The sequence below is a fragment of the Physeter macrocephalus genome, chromosome 8 (genome assembly GCF_002837175.3).
Source record: "Physeter macrocephalus isolate SW-GA chromosome 8, ASM283717v5, whole genome shotgun sequence".
NCBI classification, from domain to species: domain Eukaryota; kingdom Metazoa; phylum Chordata; class Mammalia; order Artiodactyla; family Physeteridae; genus Physeter; species Physeter macrocephalus.
Genome location: NC_041221.1, coordinates 146,615,417 through 146,627,379, shown reverse-complemented (window position 1 = coordinate 146,627,379; position 11,963 = coordinate 146,615,417). Strand labels below are relative to the sequence as shown.

The 11,963-nt window shown below is 38.9% G+C and overlaps 1 long non-coding RNA gene across 1 annotated transcript in view; it reads right to left on the bottom strand.

The window, feature by feature from the left end:
• The window catches only part of LOC129392354 (uncharacterized), a 272,138-nt gene that overhangs the window by 13,815 nt on the left and 246,360 nt on the right, over positions 1-11,963 (bottom strand). Inside the window, exon 3 of the long non-coding RNA XR_008618146.1 lies at positions 1,211-1,431. This is a non-coding gene — a long non-coding RNA (uncharacterized lncRNA). The remainder of the gene's footprint in view (positions 1-1,210; positions 1,432-11,963) is intronic.

Genomic DNA, 11,963 nt, shown 5'->3' with positions numbered 1-11,963 from the left:
CTCTGAAACTGTCCTCAATTCTTTTCATTCTTTTTTCTTTATTCTGCTCTGCAGTAGTTATTTCCACTATTTTATCTTCCAAGTCACTTACTCGTTCTTCTGCCTCAATTATTCTGCTATTGATTCCTTCTAGAGAATTTTTAATTTCATTTATTGTGTTGTCATCATTGTTTGTTTGCTCTTTAGTTCTTCTAGGTCCTTGTTAAATGTTTCTTGTATTTTCTCCATTCTCGTTGCAAGATTTTGGTTCATCTTTACTATCATTACACTGAATTCTTTTTCAGGTAGGCTGCCTATTTCTTCTTCATTTGTTTGGTCTGGTGTGTTTTTACCTTGCTCCTTCATCTGCTGTGTGTTTCTCTGTCTTCTCATTTTGCTTAACTTACTGTGTTTGGGGTCTCCTTTTTGCAGGAGGCAGATTCATAGTTCCCATTTTTTTGGTGTCTGCCCCCAGTGGCTAAGGTTGGCTCACGGGTTGTGTAGGCTTCCTGGTGGAGGGGCCTAGTGCCTGTGTTCTGGTGGATGGGGCTGGACGTTGCCTTTCTGGTGGGCAGGACCATGTCAAGTGGTGTGTTTTGGGGTGTCTGTGAACTTATGATTTTAGGCAGCCTCTCTGCTAATAGGTGGGGTTGTGTTCCTGTCTTGCTAGTTGTTTAGCATAGGGTGTCCAGCACTGTAGCTTGCTGGTCGTTGAGTGGAGCTGGTCTTAGCATTGAGATAGAGATCTCTGGGAGAGCTTTGGCTGTTTGATATTACATGGAGCTGGGAGGTCTCTGGTGGACCAATTTCCTGAACTCAGCTCTCCCACCTTAGAGGCACAGGCCTGACACTAAGCCGGAGCACCAAGACCCTGTCAGCCACATGGCTCAGAAGAAAAGGAAGAAAGAAAGAAAAGAAAGAAAAGAAAAGAAAAGAAAGAAAGATATAAAATAAAGTTATTGAAATAAAAAATAATTATTAAAAAAAAATTAAAAAGTAAGAAAAGATTTAAGAAAGAAAGAAAGAAGAGAGCAACCAAATCAAAAACAAATCCACCAGTGATAACAAGCTCTAAAGACTATACTTTATAAAAAAAAAAAGGACAGGCAGAACCCTAGGACAAATGGTAAAAGCAAAGCTATACAGACAAAATCACACAAAGAAACAAACACACTCACAAAAAGAGAAAAAGGAAAAATATATATATTTCATTGCTCTCAAAGTCCACCACCTCATTTTTGGGATGATTTGTTGTCTATTCAGGTATTCCTCAGATGCAGTGTACATCAAGTTGATTGTGGAGACTTAATCTGCTACTCCTGTGGCTGCTGGGAGAAATTTCCCTTTTTCTTCTTTGTTCACGCAGCTCCTGGGGTTCAGCTTTGGATTCGGCCCACCTCTGCATGTAGGCTGCCTGAGGGCTTCTGTTCTTCGCTCAGACAATGAGTTGTGCTACCAGAACAATATGTATTTTTTAATTCAGATATAATTATGTCACTGTTAATATCTTTCAGTAGCTCTCCACTGCCCTTGGGGTGAAATGCAAACTCCTTAGTATAGCAGGGCTCTGCCATTTTTTGACACTGTAGGCTCATTTCTTCCCACTCTCATCTTGTCACAGAGAATTTTCTAAAGTTTTCTAAATGCATTAAATTTTCTCATGGCTCAGCCTCTTTACTGCCTAAATTCTCCCACCCAAACATTTGCCACAACTGCCCCACTCCCTTCATGTGAATAATCTCTCACTATTTTTTAAAATTTTATCCAGGTGCCATCTTCTCCATAAAAATTTCTTTGGCCTCCGTCAAAGTCAAACTATATGTCTGTTCTATGGTTTACAGTGCTCTGGACATAATGCTATACACACTGAAGGAAAACAGAATATGTCACCCCAAAATGTGTCTCTTCAACATAAAACTGTACTGAGCTGAAGGCAATCAAGAAGCAGTAAACACAGAAGAAACTCCATTTCTGTCTAAAGACAGAATATAAATCCTTCTTTTTCTAGAGACAGACTCTTAACAGCCCAGAGGAATCTGCAAACCAACCTTGTTAAGCTAACCTTTATCACTACCTAGTCCTAATTGGACTATCCCTAGCTCAAATCCCTTTGTCTTGTCAATTCTTCACAAATGTATTCTTTCTTTGTCTAAAAGGTACAAAACCTTCCTGCTCTGGTCATGTTTTAGAATCTTCACTCTCTTGTGAAGACTCCCATATACATGTAAAAATTCAAAAAATTCTGTATTGATATGTTGTTTTCCTGTTAATCTGTCTTTATCAATTTAATTTTCAGACACAATCAGGGACCTTAGGAGGGTCAAGGAAAACTTTTTCCTCCCTTACAGTGCAAAATCTAAGTGAATATCCCATACACTTATTATTATTTTTATTTATTTTTCTTGGCATTGAACCCAAAGTTTTTATTTTATTTTTTATTTATTTTATTTTATTTTTTAACATTTTTATTGGAGTATAATTGCTTTACAATGGTGTGTTAGTTTCTGCTTTATAACAAAGTGAATCAGTTATACATATACATACACTTATTATTATTTTTATCTGTCTCCCCATTGGACTGTGAGTTCCTTATCCGATAAAGAAACAAATGAATGAAGTCTAGACCATATTCCAGGAAGCTCCATCACCAGGGTGGTTTGTGCGAAGAAAGACTGCTCTGAAACTAGTATTTTCCTTTTGAAGTACCTGGGCCCATGGCCTAGTTTCTGGAAAATTGGCCTAGTTTATTATAAACTGTAAGCTAGTCTTCCCCTGGTTGTTGGTGACCTGGAACAAATTAATTCCAAATACTAACGTGTTACTCAAGGACTTTATGTCCTAAAGCTAGTTGGAGGGCTGATAAAATAATTTAATTCAGTGAAACAATGTATTACTTACAGTCACTAATTAGGTGTTTTCAAACCAAATTGTTGTCTCTGTCAAAAAGAAAACTGTCCAATTTCACAGAATCAAATTCCTGGCCAGGTGGCCCAACACCTCCATATTTTTCTCAAGAAGCCAAATGACATCCTCTCATGCATGGGCTGAGTAGATGGAAAACTACCCAGTGTGTGATGAGGGGTAAGGAGAAGGCCTCTGAGGAAGGCCCCTACAGTGCCCCATCTAGGAAAATCTTTTCCCTTTAGAGAATTTTTGATTCCAAATTTGCTAACTCATTCCTTTTGCTACAGCAAATTAAATTCCTGCAATTGATCTAGAGCAAGGGTGTTGTATAGTGGTTTGGTATGATGTCAAATCTACCTGTTTATTACAAAAATGAAGTTGTTTTTAAGAGTGAAGATGTTTCCAAGAATGAAGTTATTGTTTTGATATACAGGTGAAACTGTGTGTCAGGATGTCATCATCCACATCTGTGGTTGTCCATAAACACTCAGGAGCTCAGATGGGGGCTTATTAACAAGAACATATGAAGAAGCAACTATGGTGGGGACGTTTAGACAATAAACACTCAGAGTTTGTAAGGACTATAGGATAGTGTTCAGTCTGGGCAAGGTGACCCCTTGCTGATCTAAATAGCTCTCTGATGACCCTGGGGCATTAGCTCCTGCCTTGGTAATTGCGATTCTTTTACTAGTAGTCATGAAAGCTGTGCCATGGCCCCTAGAAAGAGATCATCTAGCCCATCAACGGTGATGCCACTGTTTCCTAGCAACGTGCTGTAGCAACAGGTGACTTTTGTTCTTTGTGCTGACAGCTGGATATCAGCTCTCAGTTGACTAAACCACCTCCCCTGAGAACCAACTGGTAGAAAGGCACATCTCAACTAAATTTGGACTTTATTGCTTCATGTCTCCTTGCCTGGAACAGTAGTGTAATTAATCTATCATTGATTTGGAGTATGTTATTTCTTTATTGACTTGAGAGACATTATCCTGTATGCTACTGGCTTGTGAAATTATTATAATTCCCACAGTGAACCTATACTAAATAAACTATTGGCAAAGACAATCTCAGTCTCTGAGCAACCCTTGCCCCAAACAAAACAAGGGGTCAGCAAACTTTTCTTAAAGGGTCTGATAATAAATAGTTTGTTTTGTGGGCCAAGCAACAAAATTGAGGCTATTACACAAGTACTAATATAACCGTTTAAAATATAATCAGTTAAAAATGTATAAAATACATCCATAGTTTGCAGGCTGTGTGGCTGGATTTTGCCCTTTGACTGTAGTTTTCCAATCCATGTGCTAGAGTGTTGTCTGTCTTCCCCAAGATAGCTCTTCGGGTACCTGAAGGTAGCACTCACGCTAGCATACCCCCAAATGCTGGCCATACTCAATCCCCATTCAGAGTGTTGGCTTCTTTATCCCTCCCCTTTCAAGGTCTCTAGACCCCTTGCTCTTAGTTATGAGTTATAATGTGTTATCTATTTAAAGACACGGCACTCTGATGAGAGGTAATACTCTAGCTCTTGTTTGTGCAGCATAAATTTTGGCCAGCATCACTTATCCAGAATCTATACTTCTATTTAGAATGCTCTTTTGTTCTCCCCTCCTACCTCTGCTTCACATAAGTAAGGTCCTATTCACCATTTAAATCTCAACTTAAAACTCCTCAAACCAGCCTCCTTTGACCACCATATCCCAAAATCCTGCACTCCCTCCCCATCTTTCCCCTGTTTCAGTGCCTTTGTTTTTCTTCATAGAATGTATCCTAATTGTAATGATTTTCTTGATTTGTCTGTTTGCTTGGAGGATTTTTTTGTTTGTCTCCTCACCCAACAGGATAAAGTAAAAGTGTCTAGACACCTAGGATAAATTGTAGTTTTGCCCTCAATGGAGTAGATGGTATCAGATTTAATCTCTCCTATAAAAGCTGAACAACTATATATATATATATATATATATAAAATTGTTTACAGATATTGGACAATTACTAAAGCAGGGCTATCAGAAGGAAAGCACATGAGGTAGAACCCTCCCACTCACACCAGCTTTTTCCTTGAGGGCATTTTCCAAATTGTGATGCAGAGAGAATCAGGCAGACAGCAACAGTTTTGCTGCATTGAGGAAAAAGATCAGAGTTCACTGCTGCTAAGACAACTGGGATTTGAGGTGCAGAGAAAGGAGAGAGCAGCAGAGAAGGAACCCCAAAGAGCTATGTAAAAATCCCTCTTGGGTCCTGGAGTGGCTGTTAGCAATAATGATAAGGACAGACTATGTCCTTTATAGACATAAAATTGATTGACTTTTATCTACTTCTGGGTATTTATCCAAAAGAAGTGAAAGTAGGATCTGGAAGAGATATGTGTATAACCATATTCACTGCAGCATGACGCACAAGAGCCAAGAGGTGGAAGCAATGCAAATTGTCCATTAATGGATGAATGGATGAAGAAAATGTGGTCTATACGCACAATGAAATGTTATTCAGCCTTAAAAAATAAGGAAATTCTGACATATGCTGCTACATGGATGAACCATGAAGACATCACGCTAAGTGAAATAAGCTAGTACAAAAAGATAAATATTGTATGATTCCACTTATATTTAATGTAGTCAAATACATAGAGACCCAGAGTAGGATTGCGGCTGCCAGGGGCTGGGAGAGGGGGTGGGGGAGTTTTTGTTTTATGGGGACAGAGTTTAGGTTTTACAAGTTGAAAACGTTCAAGAGATCGAGTAAATATAGTTAACACTACTGAACTGTACACTTAAAAACTGTTTAGATAGTAAATGCTATGTTCTATGGCATTTACCACAATTAAAAACAAGCAATTTTTAAAAAAAAATCATCCAAGTTTATAAATTGCTTACACACACCAAACCTCACTAACCTTTATAACAATCAATGCAGAGGAGGTGAAATGAGGAGAGGAAAACTCAGAGAAGTTTTAACTCATAATGGAAGACATGCTTTCAGTCAGTAGAAGAGCTAGAACCTATAAGAAGGTGATGAGACTAATAGTAACTTATTTATAAATATGGCATATATATTTATAACACTAGTAATTATTTTGACTAACATTTATCACCCACCTTCTCTATGCAGATACCATGCTAAGCCCTTTCCATCCAGTACCTCTTTTTAATCAGCAAATCTGCTCTAAGAAGTACTATTTACACCATGCTCCACCCTCATCACCAGAGCCTTTGCCTCTGGTGCTTTTTCATGGCAATATGACTTTGTATTTGTGCTTCCTTGGAACTGAGATTGTCAGACACTGGGCTCATTAACACCATTACTTTAGTTTATTTGTCTGGATGTGAGAAGTAAATCTGTTTCCTAGCAACTCTGTCCCCTGCTCCCTCAATTTCCCCTACTCATTATCTTTCCCATGATCAACTACAAATTAGCCAAATTATGGGCAGGTTTTAGACTTCCCAGAAACAGAAGGGGCACTTGCAAACATTTTTCTTTTGGCATAAAGTAGCTCGGAAGACCCATGCTTGCTGAGGATAAAGCAGGGAAATGGAAGTTAATCTTAATCTTAATGTGCCTACGGATTTGGGAGCCAGGTCTCCCAGGATGGTCGAAGTGCAATCTTTTGGCCATTTCATGTAAAAACTAATGTGAACCCTAAGAGGTCATCATTTTGGTTCAAAAGGGATCCCCATGACAGTAATTGCCACTATGGTGGTTTTACTCTCAGCTCTATTGTGAAATCCCTAAATGACCCCCCCATTACACCTCCCACACTTTAATATCTTGAGAATCAGACAACTATTCAAACTGGCCTGCCAAATACCCTTGTAGGAACATGAAAAAATGACCCCTATACCAATATAAAATGCAACTAGGGACTCATGCAGCCCATATCCTCCTCAAGCTCAGGGCTTTCCAATCATGAATAATCTACATTGATTATACATTTAGGAAAATTAGTCCTTTTTCCCAAATGTAGTCCTTTCTGGAGTTATCTCCTAAAATGTTCCAACAAAGATAATTTCAGAACTGTGTCCAGGAACCAAGGTTAACCCTGCATGATACATGTTGTTAGTTTACTTTCATATATTTATCCCTTCCTCTGTTTATTCAGTGCACATTTTTAAGCACCTACCATGTGCCAGACACTATTCTAAATGCTGGAGGTGTGGCAGAAAACAAGCCAAAATCCCTGTGCTAGGTTTTATGAATGGATCTCTTCTTTCAGGCCCATAGTAGGACTACATTTCCCTGACTATGTGAAGTAAGGGCTTGATTTGGCCAATGAAATATGAACTATACTGATGTGTGTCACTTTGGTGTGGAAGCTTTAAAACCCAAGGTATTTTTGCCATGCTCTACTTTCCCCCTGCCTCAGCGACTAACCTAGGTCCTGGAATTAGGAAAGCTCATAGGAAAACTCCCAGGAGATGCAGCATAGATATATAACAACAGCAATAAACAGTCTTTGTCACTGTATGTCACTGAAAAACATTTTATTAAAATATAACCTTTTTCATTGATAGAGCCCATTTGCTATGGACACGTATATTCAAAATTCAATCTCTTAAGATTGAACCTGAGTTCTACTAGCCTGATCATATGGCATAAAAGCTAATAGTAGCCCAAGACAAACCCTGTTTCTCTGATATAAAAGAATGTTGGGATGTCCTTCTTCAACTCTAAAGGCAGCAGAAAGATCTAAAGAAAGGAGTCCTAGACTAGTGAGAAAACCTAGGCTCTTGCTGCTGTAGCCTGGCTCAGAATCTAGTGTATGCAGGCAGCTGGGTGCCTAGTAAGTCAGAGGTTTCTAAATCTGATCTGCCATTAGATTCACCACCTGATTTTGGCCAAAAGAATTCCCTAAGCAGATCACTAGGTCTGGGCAAGTGCCCTGAAATTAAGCTCCCCAGGTGATTCTGATGCACCATGTAGCTTTTGCTGTCATTGCTGTAAGTCATAAGCCTTCTTATAACACATGTCACGTTGGCCCATCCATGTGATACAACCTCTATGTTGGTTCCTGATTTGCATACCCACTACCATTCTGAGACTGGGATCCCGTTCTGAACCTAAGCTTACTAGGCTGGAGCCATGACCACACACATCTCAATATCTTTGTTCTGGTAACTGAGTCCTTTCACCCAAACTCCCAGCCACTGGTTTGAGTCCTGCTTAACAGAGATGACAGGGGACAGACACATGACACCTCTGTGATTCAGGGTAATAGCACTACTTAAAGAAGAAGCCCTGCTGAGACTCACTGTAGGATGTAATGTTCGGATAGAAGTAAGCCCACATTCTCTTCTCAGAGAAATTCCCTCCCAACCCCTGTTGAGGGGTGAATAAAAGTAGGTGTGTTTTAGCATGTGCTCCATTACAAGTCATAGCCAATTGTACAACCTAACACTCAAAAAAGGCAACACAAGGAAAGCCAAGCCATTAATTGGCTAGCAAATAATTAGTGCTCTTCCTGGAGAATTTGAACAAAGAAAAGAAAAAATACTCGATAAACCGACCCGGGTGTATGTTTAGACTGAAAGGTCATGTGGAGTCGTGGAGTCATAGATGGGATGGTCATTTTCAGCTACATTCTTACTAAGAAGTTGTCTTAGAAAGTTATATTACAGAGAGAAACCAATCAACAATTTTTAATGCAACCAGAGAAAGAAAAATGGACAGTGGAGGAAACTTAATCCTTAGGACCTTTTCAGCAAAACATGTGCCTTTCTGAAGCAAAGCACAGTTGACTCCTGAACAACTCGGGGGGGGTAAGGGTGCTAACCTTCCAAACAGTCGAAAGTCCGTGTATAACTTTACAGTTGGCCTTCTGTTTCTGTGGTTCTGTATCTGCAGATTCAACCTACTGGGGAGGACAGTGTAGTACTTTTCAATGCATTTATTGAAAAAAAAAAAACCCAGTGTAAGATGACCCACGCAGTTCAAACTTGTGTTGTTCAACGGTCAAAGTATACAGCTGTATTTCATTTTTGTGAATGCCCCTGTAAACTTTTAAAACTCTCCTTTACTTGCACCAGCTTGAATGGGTTCAGTGCTTTGCAAATAAAAAGATTTGCCTATGTTGAATTCCCTTAAGTGGTGAACATTGATCTTATTCTAGCTTGGAGCTGATTCTTGGGTATGACAAATTAGACTATTACCCAGACTAAGGCCATCTTTTCCCACCAGCCTGGCCACTGAAGTCTAAACGTTACTCTCAGCTGAGTCAGTCTTAATTATGAAAATATTTTCCCAGCTTTCTTGATTTATAATTGACAAATAAAATTGTAATATATTTAAAGTGTATGACATGATGATTTGATATATATAAACTTTATGAAAGGATTCACACCATCTAGCTAATTAACATATCTATTACCTCACATAATTTTTATGATGAGAACACATTTTACTCTGTTAGCAAAATTCAGTTATACAATACAGTATTATCAACTATAGTCACCATGTAATATATTAGGTCCTCAGATCCTATTTATCTTATAACAAAGTTTGTACCCTTTTACCAACCTCTCCCCACAACCCCCAACCCTAGCAACCACCATTTTACTCTCTGTTTTTATGAAGTCAAACTTTTTTTTTTTAAGACTCTACATATAAGTGATATCATGCGGTATTTGTCTCTTTCCATCTGGCTTATTTCACTTAGCATAATGTCCTCCAGATTCATCCATGTTGTTGCACTTGGCAGGATTTTCTTCTTTCTTAAGGCTGAATAATATTCCATTGTGTGTATGTACGTATATTTTTAATCCTGAGGAACCCGCATACTGTTTTCCATACTGGCTGTACCTATTTACATTCCCACCAATAGTGTACAAGGGTTCCCTCTTCTGCATATCCTCGCCAGCAATTTTCATCTCTTGCCTTTTTAACAAAAGCCACCATACGAGGTATGTAGTAGTATCTCATTGTGGCTCTGACTTGCATTTCCCTGATGATTAGTGATGTTGGCCATTTTTATGTATTCTTTGGAAAAAAAAAGTATTCAGATCCTTTGTCAATTTTTTAACTGGGTTATTTGGGTTTTTTGCTCTTGAATTGTTTGAAGTCTTTGTATATTTAGGATATGAACCCATTATCAGATAAGTGGTTTGTGAATATTTTCTCTGATTCCATAGACTGCGTTTTCATTTCGTTTCCTTTGCTGGAAGAAGCTTTTTAGTTTGATGTAGTCCCAGTTACTAACTTCTGTTTTTGTCGCCTTTGCCTTTGGTGTCAAATCCAAAAAAATCATTGCCAAGACCAAAGTCAAGGAGCATACCTATTATGTTTACTTCTAGGAATTTTATGGTTTCAGGTCTTACATTTGACTCTAATCCATTTTGAGTTAATTTTTGTAAATGGTATAAGATAAGGATCCAATTTTATTCTTTTGCATGTGGGTATCCAGTTTGTTCAGCACCATTTATTGAAGAGACTGCCCTTTCCCCATTGTATATTTTTTGGCACATTTATAAAAAATTAATTGACAATACATGCAGGGTATTTCTGGGGTCTCAATTGTGTTCCATTGATCTGTGTTGTCTGTTTTTATGCCAATACCATACTGTTTTGATTACTATAGCTTTGTAATATAGTTTCTGTGTAGGAAAAACAAACTTCTCCTGTGTTTCTCCTTTACTCTCACACTACTCTACTGTACTTCACTTCATTTCTGACATCAAATGTATTTGTTTTCACATATCAAGCAATTCTACATAACATCAACTGTGTGTCCTACAATTTAACTCAATGCTGACACTATTTTCCTGGAGATAGCATCAGATTCCACAGGTTAAGGGCTCAGAACCACAAGACTGCCCTCCAACTTCAGATGCCAATCATAAGTCCAGGTTGTTACTTGTGCATCTAATCAATGGCTATAAGTCAGAGGTTCTCATGACACCCTCTTCAGGTTAATTTGCTAGAGTGGTTCACAGAATTCAGGAAAGTCACTTACTTAACTATATTCCTGTTTTATTATAAATGGATATAACTCAGGAACAGCAAGATGACAGACATGCATAGAGCAAGGTATGTAGGAAAGCGTGCAGAGCGCCCATGCTCTTTCCCAGTATGCCACTCTCCCTCAACCTTCATGTGTTCACTGATCTAGGAAGCTCTCTGAGCCCTGTACTGTGGGGATTTTTACAGAGGCTACTTCAAAAAAGCACAATTGATCATTAATTCAATCTCTAGTTCTTCTACACTTCCTGGAGGATGGGAGTGAGGATGAAAATTCCAAACTTCTAATTATGGTTTGGTCTTTCTGGTGGTCAGCCCCCATCCTGAAGCTATACAGGAGTCCACCAAGAGTCACCTCATTAGAACAAAAGAAACCCTATCAAACAGGAAATTTTAAGGAATTTAGGAGTTCCGCATTAGGAACCAGGGTCAAAGACCAAATATTAGACTAAAAGCTGCTCCTAGTGCTCTTATCACTTAGGATAAGTGCCAGGATAAGGGTTTTAGGATCTCTGTGCCAGGAACCAGGGGCAGACACACACACACACACACACACACACACACACACACACACACACATTTTTTCTATTATTTCACGGTTTGTTATAAGGAAGTGTGATGCTTTCAGCTTTGTTTTCTCTCAAGATTGCTTTGGCTATCCAGGGTCTTTTGTGGTTCCATACAAATTTTAGGATTTTTTTTTTCTATTTCTCTGGAAAATGCCCTTGAAATTTTGATAGAGATTTGCATTGAATCTGCATTTTCCACAACTCCCTCTGCCCAGGGGAAGGGGGAGCTGTGCTGTGTGCTTGTGCATCTATTTAACAATTGCTTCTTTGTTTTCTACAGTCTTATGGGACTCATGAATGCATGCCTTATTGGCTCTCAAAACTAGGTGATTTCAGGGACTATTTCTCCACCCTAAAAGTTGGGGTGCTATATGTGTGGTCCAAATCCTTTGCTCCTCAGGGAGAAGCTGGGATTTGGGGGATTCCTCCAAATTGTAAGGTGCTGTGCCAGGGATGGGGTTTATAGTGAGACAGTGTCTCAACCTTTCTTACTCATTTTGATGTGAGGTATTTTCTCAGATGCTCAACATGCAGAAATAATTCAGTTAGTTTCTGGATTTGGAACTG